At 40.1% G+C, this 18,773-nt stretch overlaps 1 protein-coding gene across 9 annotated transcripts in view; it reads right to left on the bottom strand.

The window, feature by feature from the left end:
- LOC136840968 (uncharacterized) overlaps positions 1 to 18,773 on the bottom strand; it is a 101,465-nt gene that overhangs the window by 25,928 nt on the left and 56,764 nt on the right. For 2 of the 9 annotated variants that reach the window (XM_067107964.1, XM_067107968.1), the window contains exon 1: positions 11,142 to 12,042. The exons of the other annotated variants lie outside the window; for them this stretch is intronic. The gene's annotated coding sequence lies outside the window, so the exon portion shown is untranslated. Of the gene's footprint in view, positions 1 to 11,141; positions 12,043 to 18,773 lie in introns of those variants that run through there. 9 annotated transcript variants of the gene reach the window in all.

An 18,773-nucleotide genomic window follows, 5' to 3' on the forward strand; every position in this document is an offset into this window, starting at 1 on the left:
CATTTCACACCGATATATCCGGAAGTACGATATACCATGTTCCATTATCTTAGTGCACTACAGTATATATGTAAATTTACATCCTAACAATTACTAACTGTATGGTCTTCAGTAACGCATTCACCTCTTCCCAAGGGCGAGGTTGAAGATGAGCCGGGAACTGAAGTTTGGAAGTGGACCGCATATTGGAAAGGGGTGGCAGGAACTCGAAAGTTTCCATCCCATACAGTCCAATATTGCTTCATGGCTTGTCAGGTATCCCCTCTTCAATAGCAGAAGGCGGAAAAGAATGCTACCCCTAGCGTCCTTTACCTTTCCTCATACTTTTGCCCCTTCCCAGGGCGGACAGGGAGCTACAAGGAGCACTGCTGCACCCCTTCCTGATAGGGTAGAAGAAGACTGGGTGTACAGTTGACCCCTGCCTATTTGCGGTTCCAGATTCGTGGTCTCACCGATTCGCGAATATTCTCTATGGAACATATATACACATTATTCGTAGAAAATTCACCTATTCATGATATTTTTCACTGAGAAATAACTACTAATTACTGTATTTCATATCATTTAAATGACTAAATGCACTTTTTGTGATAAAACTATTAAAATACTTGGATATAAGCATTTTTTAATTTTTTTTTGTATTTGAACTATCAGAATAGGCAGTTCTAAGCATTTTTAGAGGGGTTTTAAGTATTTGCAGATTTTAGCTATTCACAGGGGGTTGTGATACACATCCTCTGTGAATACTGGGGTCGACTGTATCTTTGCGGGCCCTTAGAAGCCTGAGGCTTCCTTGGAACCAGAGAGGAAGGAACAGTCTAGCTGTAAAATTATGCAAAGACCTGAAGGTCTTAGCCATCACCTAGTGAACACAGAGATCAGCCCCTGATCCCACCCGTCACTTAAGGCATCTACTTCTACCACTAATCAGAGGGAAATGGAACCCAGTATTGGTTCATTCCCGAGAACCAGTGGCAACTCATAACTGATGAACCTGGTAACCTGAGTCAAGACAGTGTCTCTTCTCTTGGCGCCAGATTCGCATACAGATTAGCTGTCCGGTGGCTTTCAGACTACATCAGTCTGACTTCCTTCCAAGGTATTGAGGAATTCTTCTGGCAAAATAGACTGAGGAAGTGTCCTGCACAATAGGAGAAACCTGAGTGAATTGTCCCACATAAGAAAATTCACCTAGCTAAAAATCCCTTCATCAAGTTGCAACCATGACTAGTCCATCAACTTTGGCTTCCTACAGGGGATCCCAAAAAGCTTCGATGGCTGACGAACAGTCCACAGAGATTCTAAGTTTCTTCCACGAGATTGTAAACTGCCAAATTCACAGACAATCCTTGGGAAAAACCTCCAGAGGCACCCTGTGATCTCTCTACCATTCGAATATACATACAACTGGTTTTGTCTGCAGACCGAATCCAGAGTATATTCTACTGTGGTTGGGAAAGGATGGAAGTGCAAACATTTCAAGTCTTGAACCCAAAACCTGTCCGATACCCGGTCCTTGGAAGACTCCAAGGAGGTAAGAGAACAGGCGAGAGTCTAGCATCTTTACAATACCGGCTGGAAGCCAAAAGCCTTGCAGGTGTGTAAGGCTGTGGGTGGGTTGACAATGGTCATACAGGTCTGGAAGCATGAATGTAATCACACAAACGTGCACAAGCTATCTCTGGGTGAGCAGGCCCGTTCTCGTGAATGTGAACGAGAGCTGCCCCAGGGAGAGCGATTGTGCACTCATGGTGTGAATGCGGGCTATCCTGAAGACGTGCTAAGTCTTCTTCAAGGGTGTGGCCTCTGCAAGTGAAGAAGATTGAACTAAGCGAAGCTTCAGGTTCCTCCTTGGTCCCCAGGAACTTTGAGGGCAAACTTACAATCCAAGAAAGCAGCCATGGTCCCTTCCTAAGATCCTGACATATCAGCAACACAACCTCCGAATAAGTTCTCTGAAGATTGGGGGTGTCCATGTCCTGAGGAAAAACACTACAGCTTTTCCAAATCACAGAACCCCTGGACTATTTTCAGCGAGAGAGAAGTCTTGACAGATCCCCAGCACCTTTCTCTGACTTGCAAGAGTCAAAGCCCCTACAAAAGAGGGAGCTGTAAAAGATTGTCAACCTGCGGTGAAGATGACTGCATGGGTCTAAGAGAGCGAACCCACTCACGCCAACATGGGTGGGGGCTGTCCCGATGAGAGCGAATGGATTCATGCAAATGTGCACAGAAGCTATCCCCCGGTAAGCAGGCTCATTCGCACAAACATGGGAGAGGGCTGACCCAGGGAGAGCGATCATGCACTCTCAGGCGTGGACTCTGGCTATCCTCTTGATGTGCCCCAGTCTTCTTCAAGGCCATGGCCTCTGCATACGAAGAGGACTGTATGGGGAACCTGTTCTTAGATTCTTCAGGTGAGCGGACTGTTCCAGAGTCACGAAAGTATCGTGCATCAGTTGCTTTCAATACTTGAGAAATGAAGGAATCTCTAGCCGAGGTAGGCTCTATACCAGCCCGTGGAGTGATTCCATGGTAAGTATTGGTAAAAGGTAATTTGAGATTTTGAAGAAACCCAAGTACCTGCGGTGACATGGGTCTCGCCAGAGGTCCATGCACCTGGAGCTCCTGAGTTGCGAGTTATCGATAATCAGTTGCTTTCTCTACCAGAGTGTCTGGGGATACTTGAGCAGAGGTAAGCTATCACCAATTTGTGGAGGTCACTCCATGATACTGGTAAATTGGGGTTTCTATGTGCTATTACCAATTTGTGGAGGTGACCCCACGATACAAACTCACAGTTTGTATGAAAACTGTTACCCAGAGTGACATGGTTCTCCTTGAGGTCCGAGCACTCAGAGCTTCTGAGTTACATACAGGACGATCTTCAGTTGCTCCCTCTAACCAAGTGTCCGAAGAAACACAGGCAGGGGTATGCACTAGTCCAGTAAACTGAGATTTTAGAACTAGTATCGGTGACATGGGTTACCTGCGGCACAATTCATGAGACTGAAGATGTGGGAGAGCACCCGAAAGAGATAGCACACTAGTAGATGAAGGCTAGGACAACGATGATAATTCAATTCTCTTCTTCGACGTCTACCACAAGTCGAGCATCAGCTGCTTGCATGCCTGTAGACAAATCAAAATGAGCAATCGGCAACACAGTACAATACTGCAGGTATTGTTAGTGAGAGAATCCATAATTCCCAAGTCCCTTGATTCTACATCTGTAAAACATAAAACACTACAAATGTCAATTAATAATTTTCAGAATACAGTAAAACTTCCTTGGCACTGTGAAGGAATAAAACTCTCCAAGAAAAAAGAAGTGTCGTAAATGAGGTGAGAAAACCAGTTTAAGCTTGTTGCCTTGGCAATGTAAAAACCAGTTTACCTTAAGGCTAAAAAAGTTATAGGGCTGCATTATGTCAGCATGAACAAATATAGACTGAATTCGGAACACAAAAGGGTAAAACAGAGGATAGATTTGCATTATATCATACTAGCACGTTATGTCCAGATATAAACTAAAACAACAAACGAGTTTTACCACTCTCAAGGATAATAAGTTGTAAGGTTGCATATGCCAAAATGAACAATTATATCAGAATACTGAATACGCAACACACAAGGGTAAAATAAGGGGATGAATTTACATTATATCATATCAGCACATTATGTCCAGATATGAGCAAAAAACAGCAAATCAGTTTTACTTCTCTTAAGGTTAATAGGGTTGAGTTATGTCAGAATGAACAATTATATCATACCTGACATAAACAATTATATCATAATAATGAATATGCAACAAACAAAGTAAAATAAAGAGTTGGATTTGCAATATAACATATTATGTCAGATATATGCAAAAACAGCAACACACTAATATATATGAAAACATCACATAAACAAACGTATCAGTCGAACAACAGGCACACAGGGAAGAGCGGCACATCTCTCTCTCTCTCTCTCTCTCTCTCTCTCTCTCTCTCTCTCTCTCTCTCTCTCTCTCTCTCTCTCTCTCTCTCTCTCTCTCTCTCTCTCTCTCTCTCTCTCTCTCTCTCTCTCTCTCTCTCTCTCTCTCTCTCTCTCTCTGGCCAAAAGCAAAGTAAATGCAAGGTACCAACTGGGTGGGCAGGACTCCCACCCGTACTCAGTAGTTAACTACATACTTAACCATCTTGTTTAAAAATAAACGGCTGGTGCCCAGCTGCGCTGAAGTATATTCTTACTGTAAAGACTGATGGTTTGTATATTGTATAGGAACAAAATTAATTTTATCGTGAAAATTCACATTATTTGGAATGAATCTTACCTACTGTTAAAGTTAGCTGACTACCACATTGAAAAAAGGATGGTGGGTTAGTACAGCTGGAAAAAACACCCAGTCAGCCAAGCGAACTAAAGCTTTATTTAAAAAGAGAAAAAGCTTCTGAACATTCTTACTGTTGTGTGATCTTTTCTGGTAGGTACTGCCATCAGAGGGTGGATCCACAGCAGGGTGTAAGGTCCTCGTAGCAAAACTTGTCTGAGGATCCTTACTGGGAAAAGGACTCGATTTCATAGAGTATCATTGACTCCTTTGCCCAAGTCGAAGCCCACAATGACAGTCAAACTAAATACAATAACTACCTTACGATATGAAAGCATGCTCCTATACATACACCGGTGTGTACCTTCATGTTCCCCAATTAACTATCAATAGGAAAGAGAAGAAAACTCTCTAATTTGGGACTAAAGGCTTTACATTTCTCATATGCAATTTCAATTTCTCGCAAATAATGAGAAGCAAAAACCGAGTTACGTCCCCCAATGCGCGGCATGAACAACCTTATCTAGCAAAAGGTTTTTAAGGAAATTAAAGGAAGTGCTTACAGCACGGACATCATGAGGCTTACCTTTCAACACGGGTAAAAAGTCAGGATTCAACTCTGCATGTGCTGACCGAATTAAGCAACATAAAAAAAAAGACAGCATTCTTGGACATAAAAGTATTAGGCCTCCTAAGACCACAGAATAAATTTTCAACTCGTCCTCTTAAAGGTTTAAGTCTGCCCAGGTAAATCCTTAAAGCTTTAACTGACATAGAAGCACCTCCTCCTCATTGCCTACTAGAGAAGTTAAATTAGTCACTTTCACAAATCTGGGAAGGGCTTTTGCTTTGACATTGTTCTTTGCCCTACAAAAAGGGAGAAAAGAGGGGCAGGCATCCCCTTGGATGAAACCCACATTACAAGAGAGGGCTTGAAGCTCACTAATACACTTTGCTGTGGCAACAGCTAAGAGAAAAGGCGTCTTTAACGTAAGTTCTTAAGGGAAGATTTAGACAAAAGCTCAAATTGAGGCAACGTCAAAAATTTTCGAACTACGTTCAAATTCCAACCTAAAACACTATAGAAAATTTTGGGGTTTCTAGTTCAAAAGATTGAAACAACTCTTTCAAACTTAAATCATGATCAATACTAAGTTAGAATGTCTCAAAACCAAAGACAACATAGAGCAATATCCTCTAATTGAAGGAACAGAAAGCTGCTTCACATACCTAGGATACCGGAAGAACTTAATTAGGTTATCTACAGAGGTATGGGTGCTGGATATCCCTCGGAACAGGCACAAAGATCGATAAGTTGACCACTGTTGTTGGTACAGTTTAACAGTGGAGGGTCTTCCAGATAATTTTGAGGATTGATTCCCTAACTGCTCTTGAAAAGCCTCTAGATCGCAAGAGACAGTTGACAGTCTCCACGCAGTCAAAGCATGCGGAGGTTTTGATGGAATCTTCTCAAATGAGCCTATTTGAGATCTTTCCTGAAAAGTAGATGAGGAACATCTACTGCCAAGAGAGGTAGCTTGGGAAACCATTTTCTTCGGGGCCACTTGTTCATTACTTTCCTCAAAACTGCAAATGGGGGAAAAGCATAGAGGTCTAGGTTTGACCAATTTTGGGGAAAAGCATTGACTGCCCATGCCTGAGGATCCTGGTATGGAGAACAGTAAACTGGTAATTTTGTTTTTTGGGCAGTTGCAACCATGTCAATGTTTGGGGCTCCCCAAAGGCTCCACAACCTCTGACACATTTGCGGATGAAGAGACCACTCTGATGGAAGTAATTCCCCTTTCCTGCCGAGTTGGTCAGCTATAACGTCATTTCTCCCTGGGATAAACTGAGGTAAAAGAAAGATGTTCCTGGATTCTGCCCGAAGGTTCTCTGCCAGCCTGAACAAATCTCTTGATTTTGTGCCCCCTTGCCTTCTTATGTAAGGCGGCAAAGCTGAACTGTCTGAGTAGGCTGCAATCATCTTGTCTTTGACAAGATGTTCTATTTGCATAAGAATTTCCAAATTGCCAGAAGCTCTAGACTGTTGATATGCATCTTGCTTTCTTCTACTGTTCAACTCCCTGGCATTTCGATGTGTCCCAGAATGGCTCCTCAACCTCACACCCATGCGTTTGAAGACAATGTGAGGTCTGGGCTCTTGAGGTCCAGAGGTAGACCCATCAACAGTCTTGACTGATCTCCCCACCAACAGAGAGAACTCAAAAGATTTTGTGGAGCTATCACCGGAAATGAATCTGGATAACGAGACCTGTCTCAAGTGTCTTTGATATAAAACCGAATTGGTCTCAGTCTTAGGCAGGCCATGAAGATAAGCTTCTCTAAAGAGGTCATGTGGCCCAAAAGAGACAGCCATTTCTTAGCTAGAAACTTTTCTAAAGGTTAAAATTCTCGTAGTAGAGATAGAAAGTTGTCTACTTGTTTTTCCATTGGAAAAGCCCGTAAAGGCCGAGTAAATCTTCATCCCTAGATAAAAAAATTGACTGGGATGGAATAAGTGTAGACTTGTTGACATTGATCAAAATACCTAACATGAAGGCTAGTCGTAGGAGACAATGTTTCGCCCTCAAGATTACCTGAAACAAGTAAGAGACAACTAACCAGTCATCTAAATATAGGGGCACCCAGATGCCTAGAAAATGCCTCCATCCTGCTAATGGAGCCAACACACGGGTGAACATTTGTGGGGCGATGCTCAGACCAAAATAGAGTGCCTTGAATTGGAGGTTCTTGCCTTCAAAGACAAAATGTATTAATTTCCTCAACTGAGGATGGATCGGAATGTAGAAGTATGCATCTTGCATATCAATAGAAATCATTCAATCTCCTTTCTGGATAGTTGCCAGAACAGAACTGGGTGACTCCATTGAAAAGGGAGTCAGACGAACGAACTTGTTGAGACTGGAAATGTCTAATACTGGCCTCCAGCCACCCCCCAAGGCTTTGAGAACAAGAAAAAGGCAACTGTAAAACCCCAGTGACTTGCCTAACCCTGGTTTGATTGCCTCCTTGCATAACAACTGTACGATCTCCTCCTGTAAAACTCAGACTCTCTCTACGTGACGACGGTATACAAGGAAGGATATCGGAGATGCTGACAGGGGAGGAGGAGTAACAAAAGGTATGACATATCCCTCCCTGAGCACCTTTACCACCATAGGGTCTGCTCTGAAGCTTTGCCAGCCACTCCAAAAGTTCTGAAGATGGCCTCCTACTGTACCTTGAAGGCTCAAACCATCAGTTGCGGTTGCTTTTACGATTCTTTACCCTAAAGCGTGAGACTAGACTACCTCGAATGAAGAAGAACTGGAAGACATCTTAAGTCGAAGTACAGTGTAAATTTTAGGAGCAGGACCAGAAACCGGAGTAGACGCAGGATGCTTGAAAGAATCTTTACAGGACTGAGTTAGTAATTCTCTACTTTCCTGATTCAAAACATCTTTGGCAATAGTTTTAAAAACACCGAGATTAAGTAAACACACGAGGGGCATCAAAAAATAGCTACTGATTGCTGAGGTGGAGTTACGTTATAAGACAAAAATGAACACAATTGTCCTCATTTCTTTAAAACAGAATTACAGTAAACCCCTGGTATTCACAGGGGATAGGTATCACAACCCCCCGCAAATAGCTAAACTCCGCGAATACTTGACACCACCCTAAAAATGCTTATAACTGCATATTTAAACAGGTCAGACACCAAAGACTACCTGTAAAAACATTTATAACTGCCTATTTAATGGTTCAAACACCAAATGTACACCTTAAACTATCATACTAAAAACTTTAATACCATTTCAAAGTCATCTTACAACATTACCCTTGAAAATAATGGCTTACAGCTAAGTGTGAAAGCTAAACTTAAGTCCCCCCTACATTCAATTAGAACCATTTTCTGTCAGAGTACTGAAGCTGTTCCATTTTCTTTTTACAGAACTGGGGAAACACTAAGAAATTCACAATTTTAGTGTGTATTTAAATGCATTAAAAATACATTATATGATATTATGCTGTGTTTACATTAATATTAATGGTAGATCTAAGTAATAGCTCCACAGCAGCAATTTCCTTCTAACTTGACTTTTTTTTACAGTTTTTTGGTTGCTAATTATGGATTTACTTTCAATTTTTGTTGCACAAATGTAAATAACCCCTGAAGTCCATCCAACAAGGGGTTTCCAAACACAATCTTCACAAGACAGAGCAAGGGTACGTCTGTTTGGAACGGTTCATATCCTGTACGGCAAGTGCAATAACTTGTTAATTGTATGGGTTACCCCCCCCCCAGACCACTACTAAACACGGCAAAGGGACATTCTATTTGGCCGACAACAAACAAATGCACCGCCAGTGTCAGAAGCCCTAAAAGTGTAGAAAAAACCAGTTTCCAAGGTAAAAACAAGCGCAGAGCTAATACTTAGAATTACCATATTAATATCTGAAAATTAGTAAATCACGTTTTTATCATAAAAAATGTATTTAGTCATGAAACTAACATCAAAATACACTACAAGCAATCAGAGCCATTTCTCTCATTGAGTACTGGGGCTGTCCCATTTTTTTTTTTTTACAGAAAAGGGGGAACACTAGGAATTCACAAGTTCAGCATGTACTTAAATGCATTGAAAAATATAGATTTTTTTAAGATATGCTGTGTTTACGTTAATAGTAACATCTGAAAATTAGTAAATCATGTTTTTATCACAGAAAATGTATTTGGTCATGAAAATAACATCAAAATACACTACAGCCAGAGCCATTTTCTCTCATATTATTGAGGCTGTCCCATTTTCTTTTACCAGAAAAGGGGAGACACTAGGAATTCACAGGTTCAGTATGTACTTGAATAACATTAAAAAAATATATTTTATGATAGGCTATGTTTACAGTAATATTTATATCTGGAAATTCGTAAATCATGTTTTTATTGTAAAACATGTATTTAGTCATGAAAATAACATCAAAATACATCATAATTAATCAGTGCAATTTTCTCTATTGTTTTGAGGCTGTCCCATTTTCTTTTCATAGAATAGGGGAAACACTAGGAATTTACAAGTTCAGTATGTCTTTCAACACATTGAAAAAAAATACATTTTATGATATGCTGTGTTTACATTAATATTAATAACTGAAAACTAGTAAATCATGTTTTTACCATAAAAAATGTATTTAGTCATGAAAATAACACCAGAAGACACTACATTCAATCTGAGCCATTTTCTCTCACAAAGTATTGAAGCTGTCCCATTTTCTTTTTACAGGACGGGAAACAATAGGAATTCACGTTTAATGCATTAAAAAAATAAATTTTATGATATTAAGCTGTGTTTTCTCTCAAAGAGTATTGAAGCTGTCCAATTTTCTTTTTACAGAACAAGGAAAACACTAGAATTCACAGCTTCCATATACAGTACAATATTTACTTAAATACAAAAAATAAAATATATTTTATGATAAGCTGTTTAAAATTAATATCTGGAAATTAGTAAATCATGTTTTTATCATAAAAAATGTAGTCATGAAAATAACATCAAAATACACTAATTAGTGAATGTTTCTCAACGAAAAGTCCGTTAATTGCAAAATTTTTCGCAAATAACTTGGGATAAGTGCCACAGAAAAATTCATGAATCAGTGAAACCATGAACTGCGAGACTGAGGATAGCAGGAGTTGCATATCAAGGCAAGGCAAATACTCCAGAGCTTATCCAGCGACATTTTTGCCTCAAGAGTAATGTTCTTTCACCAAATTCCACTGAGTAAACAGGGTCGGGGCAGGAGGAGATGGCGAGAACGAACAAGGGTCGGGGCAGGAAGAGATGGTGAGAACGAACATAGACATTCTAAAGCCATCTGGTGGAAAACAGGTGATTACAGACAGTCTAATCATGTCACCCATGCCTTTTTTTTATGCCAATAGCACCTAGCAGTGTGAAGATATAAGCTAACTTTAACAGTAGGTATTTGTGGATTTAGGCGAGTCACATGTGCAGACAAAGGGGAAGTAATTGGTTTACCCATAGTTGCTGTTTCAGTGCACAACTTTGCTAAACTGTTCATGTTCAAAGAGGCAAGTGCATAGAAAAGTGATGGTTTCAACAGAAAGTCATAGCAAGATATGAAAGTGGTGCCAGTGTCAATTATTTGGATAGGGAGTTTTGTAAGCCAAAAATTACAATTTCTTCAATGGCACAACATAAAACAGAGTGTAATCTGTTATAAAACAAAGTCTTGGACGTTTAAAGAGGTTGAGAAATTAATGTTAATTTGGTTATGTGAAAAACAGTTGGCCAGTGAGAGTGTTTCTGAGGCCATCTTTTATGAAAAGACAATACAATTGTATGTCTTAAAAACCACCCTGGAACAATTACTATTACAGGCAGTACTCAAGTGTTCAAAGCCAGTCATGGGTGATTTGCAAAATCAATGGAGAGTCATAAGGAGGTTGCCAGTTCTGACAAAAATGCTGCTGAAAAATATGTGAAAGCTGAAGGATTATGTAGCAGCTGAAGGTTTTGTTACCCAGCATTCAGTTGTTATGAGACATGTTTATTCTGGAACAAAATACCCAACAGGACCTGTATCACTCGCGAGGCAAAGTCACTGACAAAACAAAAGCAAATGAAGGACATCACTCGCTTTTTTGCTCTATGGGAGTGCAAGTGGGAAATTCCAAACTGAAGCCTTTGTTTGTCTACCACTCAGAAATCCCTTTGAGTTTTTACAAAAGTAATATAATGAAAATAAATTAAATGTGATATGAAGTGCTAACTGTATAGCTTGGGTAACCAAGAAATACCTTGAAGAGAAATGATTGCCTCTGAAGGCTTCTAATTTGCTGGAGAATGCTCCTGTTCATCCTCCAGACTTGGAGACAGAGTTGCTGCATGAGTTTAAGTTGATAAAAGTGAACTTCTTGCCTCCTAATATGATTCTTCTTATCCAGCCTCTGGAACAATAGGTCATCTCTAATTTCAAGAAACTAAATACAAAAGCACTATTCCAGAGGTGCTTTAATGAGACCTCTGATACTGACCTGACCCTCAAAGAATTCCGGAAGAACCACTTCAACATCCTCCACTGCATAAGCCTCACAGATAAAGCCAAGGGAAGTTCTTACAAGACCATGAATTCTGACTGGAGAAAATTAGGGGCCAGATGCTGTAACAAAGGTACTTTGAAGGCTTTTGGGCTGAGCCTGTTGTGGCGGATATTGTGTCTTTGGGGAAGTCAGTGATAGTGATGTGGAGGAGCACAAAGCAGAGCTCAGCAGTTATCACAAGAACTGCAGAACTGTCAGAAGGTGCAGCAACAGATGACAACTGAGATTTTGTCTTCAGAGGAGGAAGGAAGGGAGGGAGGATGTCTGTAATTCATTAATAAAAGAAATGTTAGCAAATTTCCTTGAAAATTATTGCCCTGACAAAGCTGCAACAAACTCTCTTATAAACCTGTTGAATGACGATCCAGTTTCTCACTTCAGGAACATTTAAAAATGCAGACAAAAACAAACATCATTGGACAGGTATTAGAGAGATGGAAATGATGTGTCTCAAAAAGAAAGCAATAAAAACGGACAAAAGAGATATAATTCCAGAAGTACAGTACCTGCCATTTTTATGAAAAGGGACTCTATCCAAATAATATCTTTCTTTTTCCTCATCCTTACTAACTTCCACAATATGACACAGCTCTTAACCCTTTAACGCCGAAGCCCTATTTACAAAAATGTCTCCCGTATGCGTGGCGTTAGTGAGTTAGCTACCGAAGCGGAAAAAAGTTTTTTCAAAAAAATCACAGCACGTTTAGTTTTTAAGATTAAGAGTTCATTTTTGGCTCATTTTTTTTGTCATTGCCTGAAGTTTAGTATGCAACCATCAGAAATGAAAAAATATCATTATCATATATAAATATTGGAATATATGACAGCTTAAAAAAACGTATACAATTGTATACAAATCGCTGTAAGCAAAAACGGTTTAAGCTAATGAGTTAATTTTTTTTAGTTGTATTGTACACTAAATTCCAATTATTTTGGTATATAACAAATTTTAAAACGATCAAAGCAACACAGAGAAAATATTATCACAAAATGATGCATGAATTAAACGCTGGACATAAAAATTTTTTTTTAAATTCACCATAAATCGAAATATTGTGCTAGACTTCCCGTTTGTTGAAAAACGAAGCTAATTGATTGAATATTACTAGAGTGTAAGTGTTTTAGCTTACAATTGCAGTTTTTGACCATTTTGGTCGAGGTAAAGTTGACCGAAAGTCGAATTTTTTCTATTTATCGTGATTTATATGAAAATACTGTACAGTATTTCAAAACTGATAAAAGCTACAACCATGAGTTATTTTTTGTTGTATTGTAAATGAAATTGCGCACATTTTCATATATAAAACTTTATGTAACGACTAATATAAAATGGTGCAAATATTACAACAACGAGACGAAAGAATTTCTGAGATGTTCGGCCGAGTTACCGCGCAGACGTAAGGAAAAAATTTTTTTTCTCAGAAATTCACCATAAATCGAAATATTGTGCTAGAGACTTCCAATTTGTTGCAAAATGAAGGTACATGATTGAATATTACTAGAATGTAAGAGTTTTAGCTTACAATTGCGTTTTTTTACCATTTCGGTCGAGTCAAAGTTGACCGAAGGTTGAAATTTTGGCAGTTATAGTGAGTTATATGAAAATATTTCAAAACTGATAAAAGCTACAACCATGAGTTATTTTCTGTTGTATTGTACATGAAATTGCGCACATTTTCATATATAAAACTTTATGTAATGGCTAATATAGAACAGTGCAAAAATTACGACAAAATGACGAAAGAATTTCTGAAATTTTCGGCAGAGTTACCGCGCGGGCGTAAGAAAAAATTTTTTTTCAAAAATTCACCATAAATCAAAATATTGTGCTAGAGACTTCCAATTTGTTGCAAAATGAAGGTACATGATTGAATATTACTAGAATGTAAGAGTTTTAGCTTACAATTGCGTTTTTCGACCATTTCGGTCGAGTCAAAGTTGACCAAAGGTTGAAATTTTTTGTAGTCGACGTTTGCTACGTCCACTCGGCATTCAACAGACAATTTTAGTCGACGTTTGCTACGTCCAAAAGGCGTTTAAGGGTTAAGTACAGGTAATGGGATAATAAGTTTTCATTTTCTTTTTATTTCTTACATGAGTTCTGGTTGCAGGGCTTTTGAAATTCAAAATAAAATGCTCTTATTTTTCATTTTAAAGGATCTCAAATTAATCCAATTTACTGTACATTGTTCTTCATGGGAAAATTTTTTTTCAGTACTTGGGTGATTCAGCTTTCAGACAGCCTTCTGGAATGGATTAAGTCAGAGTACTAAGGTACCACTGTATGCTACAAGAAAGATAATAAAAAAAATTATGAAACAACCTGTAGATGACAAATTGCATCAGAATTTTAATAGGCTAAACTTGGAATACCTTCACCGAAAACAGTACTGTACAAAATTATGAAACGGTGGACTGAAATAAAACAAGTACTGCAAAACAGTGAAATTCTCCAAATGACAATAATTACCTAAAGTTATCCAAAACTTACAAAGCCAGCGATGTTAGATTATGATGACAACCGATCAACACCAACTAAATGTGGTACTTACTTTCCTATCACTTATGGAAAAAATGAAAGTGAGAAGAGGCTGAGATAAAAGATGACTAAATGAGGATAATGATTGGTATAATAGGTGCTGGATAACAATTTGCTGCTATTTATATACTGAGTGGACTGTCAAACTGCTGTTAACGACAAAGGTTTACAAAAAACAAAGGATAACTGAGGGTCCAGATGATGCTGTGCTATACAAAAGACTATTGAACCTGGGGAACACTTAAGACATAATTGTAGACATACACATGACTTATGGGGTAGTGATAAAACAAATGCATTTTCATGGCAACTGATTTAAACTCACAATGCTGACTACAAAAGTACACAAAACTACTAGCTTGAAGACAGCTAAATATGAAAGACTGATAAAACAGAATCATAAAACAGTCAAAAATGACAATTTTATAATAAAATACAGGCAGTTCCCGGTTAACAGCGGGCTTGGTTAATGGCAATCCAGTTTTACGGTGCTTATCTAGCAACGAAAATCTGCAATTTTCCGCGCCATAAACCACTGATTTCCCCTTATCGGTGCTGATAACTGGGTATTGGCACCAATACATACCTAACAGAGGTGCCAATAACCGAAAAACTGCGCTTTTCGGTGCCAATAAGCCCCGAAAATCGCTGAAAAAGCGCTGACAATCGCTGATTTTCGGTTAGTGGTGATTTTCGGTTATCATCACACCCTCAGAACGGAACCCCTGCTGATAACCAAGGACTGCCTGTAAAGTTTTATATTTACTTACCAAGTAATTACATAGCTATAGTTTCCATTTGAATGTCAGCTTAAATTCAAAATTTCGAGGGTAGCGCTTCAAAGTGGCTTGTATAGGTGATCAGCCTGTCCCACTAACGGAATATTGGAAAGACCTAGCAAACAATTCTCATTCGTTTTATGCTTTATGTCACTGACAGGAGGTGGGACACATGGACATAGTATTCTACTCCAAAAACATTACGTCATGTAATGAATTTGAAATAGAAAAGTTACTAGCACTGAATACAATGCTTGTCATTTCTTATTAGTAAGAGAGCCTGCAGTATAAAACTGCAACTGGTTGACAATCAACTTAACCTGTAGTGGCGTGGCGGTAGAGCCAAGGGTCGCTTCTACTTGAGTGGGAGCTTTCTAGCGGCGGAGTATTCTGATGGCTAACAAAGCATCAATGGAAGTTATGCAGCTAAGGAGTTATCCAATAGCTAGCAAAACTTTAATAAGTGCCCTTGCCCTGGGCGCAGAACCAACGTAAAAAACAACCAGACACACTGTCACCTACACTGAAATAACACCACAACCCTCCTGCCATACCATGCCAGTCACTATCCTGTGGTACTGCAGAATTTACATGCTACTTAGCTGGTGCCAGGCAGGCTGTGGAAGCTCACGGATTGGTATAAATATTGCTGATGCCAGACTGTAGCTGGCACCAAGCAAGCTGGGCGCCAGGCGAACTGGGCGCCAGCCTAGCTGCTGGGAGATCACGGACGCCTTAAGCTCATAAGTTGATGCCAGGCTGTAGCTGGTGCCAGGCAAGCTGAGCACCAGGGAAGCCTGAAGCTCTGGGTGCTCTATAGCTGGGGCAAGACTTGTAGCTGGCGACAGACTGTAGCTGGTGCCCGAAGACCTGGGTGCCAACGAAGGCTAGAAGTCCAGGTTTCACTTCTTAAGATAGTGAGGTGCGAAGGACGATTATATTTCCAGTAGGTCGATGGAGAATGGAAGTAATGGCCATATGTGCCTGTGAGACGTGAAGAGTGATATACTTCCAGTAGGCCGATGCCAAATGGAAGTAAGGAATATATGTGGCTAAAAGCTGAAAGTTAAAGAAGTAGAGGCTGCTCAGATGACCTTAGCTTTCAGTAAAAGAAGGCAAAGTTGTTCTCCTGAATCTGAGAGTGTTTCAGAAATTCTCTTAAGGATGAAGGACAATGCGATCTTAATCCAAGGGCAAGGGGTTCTTGACCAAACATCAAAGGATAAGAAAGCCCTCCAGATTATCAAGTCACGTTCAGGTAAATACCTAAAAACTCCAATTTGACAGAGAGTTCACTCTTTTCCCTCAGAGTTGGTGAGTGCTCCTGGGTGCTTGGACCATGCGCGGGCGCCAGGTTGTAGCTGGTGTCAGGCGAGTTGGACACTAGGCGAGTTAGGAATGTGGAAGCTGGACGGAGCTCCTGGAAGCCAAGGATGTTTGTTAAGCTCTAAGGGAGAAAGAACAGATCCAGGTCTTGGAGGGACCTCATTCTTGGCTAAAATCAAATGAAAAAATGAGGATAACACATCTCTTGCTTCCTAGCTGGGTGTGAAAAAGGCTTGTAAGGTCTTTGAGAACAACATGAAAGATCCAGGTCTCTGTGCTTAACCAGAGCTACACAAAGATCGGTACCTCTTCAAGGAAAGCGAGAGAACCTTGATCTTCTCAGAAACAAAGAAGTAATCTGCAGCAGGGTCAGAGGTTTCTAAAAAGAAGAGGTGAAGAGTCCGAGACACCAGCTTTGGAAGACGATCACAAAGTCTGGGAGACGGAGGAAGAGGGTGACTTCTGAATCTTGTAATAGCCTCTGCAACACGTCTTGAAGACTCTACAGAAGAAAATCCTATGGACAGTCCAGCACCTGTCTGGGCAAGAGTGGATCCTTCCCCCCCCCTTTAGTATCTCTGAAGCTAGGTTGTCAGAGAAGACACAATTTGGGGGAAAGATCTTGAAGAGTCCACCAACAACCATAAGTAACTAGAAACTGAGCCTGAGACTGTTCAGCGCTTCCTCGATCATGTAAAAGGTTCCTTGAAGAGGCAAACAGGTCCAAGGTTGGCTTGCTTCCTACAATAAAGAGATTCTGACAACTCAGGGGCAATGATGAGAAGGACAGGCTTCTGAAGGCCCAGTGTGTCCTTCAACGCTTAGTCCCTGAATAAATCAAATCACAAGAAGACTTGATTGATCTGTCAGCAGAGGAAGAACTCTGCTGATTGTTCAAGAGGGAATGCTAGATCCAGCTTCCCTGCTTAAGTAGATAGGACTGAAGCCTAATCCAAACAGACTACCATAGAGTTAGGGTCGAGCAATACTGTACTAGAGCCGTAAGAGAAACGCTTCAACTCTCCAAAGTACAAGCGAAGGTTCCATTCTCCTTGGGGACCGAGTCCTGGACATCTTCCTGGTTCTTCAAATGGGCTCCTTTGACCTAGATCTGAGGTGCTGAGAAGCTCAGCAGAAGAAGGAATTCCCTTGCACAAGTCATGTTCAGACAGGCACCGCTGGAAATCCGACTAAAGAAACCTGGGCTATGAAGCAACAGGGAGGTGTCCGACTGCGTTTCCCTGTCTCGGTAAAGGTTACTGTCAAGGGCCTTTGAGGCCCTTTTCTTCGAAGATAGTGATGAAGTCAGTCGACATGTAAAGACTGAAGCAATGCCCAGACAAAAGGGGAAGTCAAATGCAGGAAGAGCTAGTAATCGGGAGAAGTCCAAGCACAGATTCCTGATTGGGAAGCCCTGTCCTGAAAGGCGGAACTAAAAAACTCTATGGAGTTCGAACGGGGATCTGGAAGAGTGCTCTCTGCATATCCAAGCTCCTATCCAATCGCCCTGGAGAATGGGTGAAAGAACTGTATGGATTGTCTCCCTCTTGACCTTCATCTACTGTCTTAAGAGAGAAATGAAGAACTGTGGTCATGGAGCCCATCATCATGAGCCGAGTAAAAGAAAAGGTGTAGAGCGCTCCAAAACTAGTGTTAGAATGGCGTCGTTTAGGAGCGACAGCCCGTTGCAACTGTGTGAATCTCACAGTAGAAGAGAGCACCAGAGATCTCCTTCTAGAGAATACAAAACAAGAGCGGAAAAAAACTCTTCCAAGTCTGTACAAGACGGGACAGAAACATCCAAGGTGCCGAGGCTCTGGCACTGGGTGCTCTGAACTAGACACTAGACTTTCGGTGGACGGTGTAACAGGCCCAACAAGTATCAGTACTAAGTTGGTGCTGAATGGTCTCCAACAAGCATAGGAGTGGACGAAACCTACATAGAAAAGTGGAAAGGAGCATCTGTACAGTAAATCCCGTATTCGCGGGGGATGCGTACCACACACCCACTCCCGCGAATAGCTAAAACCCGCAAATACTTAGAACCCTTCTAAAACCACTTAGAACTGCCTATTTTGATAGTTCAAACAGACACAAAACAAAGTAAAAATGCTTATATAGGTATTATCCTACTTAAGATGGGGTTAGGTTCCAAAAAAAACCATCGTTTGTTGGAAAAAACATAAGAATTACCAAAACGTATCTCAGACACAGCCTAGCCTACACTAGGGCATTCAGTACCATGTATACAGTACATATATGGTAGCCTAGCCTACACTATAAAGTATACTCTATACATACACGGTATAGTAATTATTTATATCAGCTAATTCTGGAGGTTCATGCAAAGTGACTTATGATAATTCAGTGCAATGAGAAATTGAATAACAAGAATTAGCTTAGCCTACAATATGGTACATTGTGTATACATATATTGTGTATACATATATGGTAGCATAGCCTACATTATACTGTACTCTACATTCACATATCGTATTATACAAATGTCAACATTACGAATAAGCATCTTTTAAAATGTTATGCCTTAAAATTCACTGTATCCAATAATATTGTATATATTCTTATATAGCTTTTGTATTACAAACTGTGGTCATAGCAATCCATGTTTTGGTTTTCTTGCTTCTAGTTAGTGCAAATGAATCTCTGGATACTTTATTTATATGG

This window comes from Macrobrachium rosenbergii, chromosome 8 (genome assembly GCF_040412425.1).
Source record: "Macrobrachium rosenbergii isolate ZJJX-2024 chromosome 8, ASM4041242v1, whole genome shotgun sequence".
Lineage (NCBI taxonomy): Eukaryota > Metazoa > Arthropoda > Malacostraca > Decapoda > Palaemonidae > Macrobrachium > Macrobrachium rosenbergii.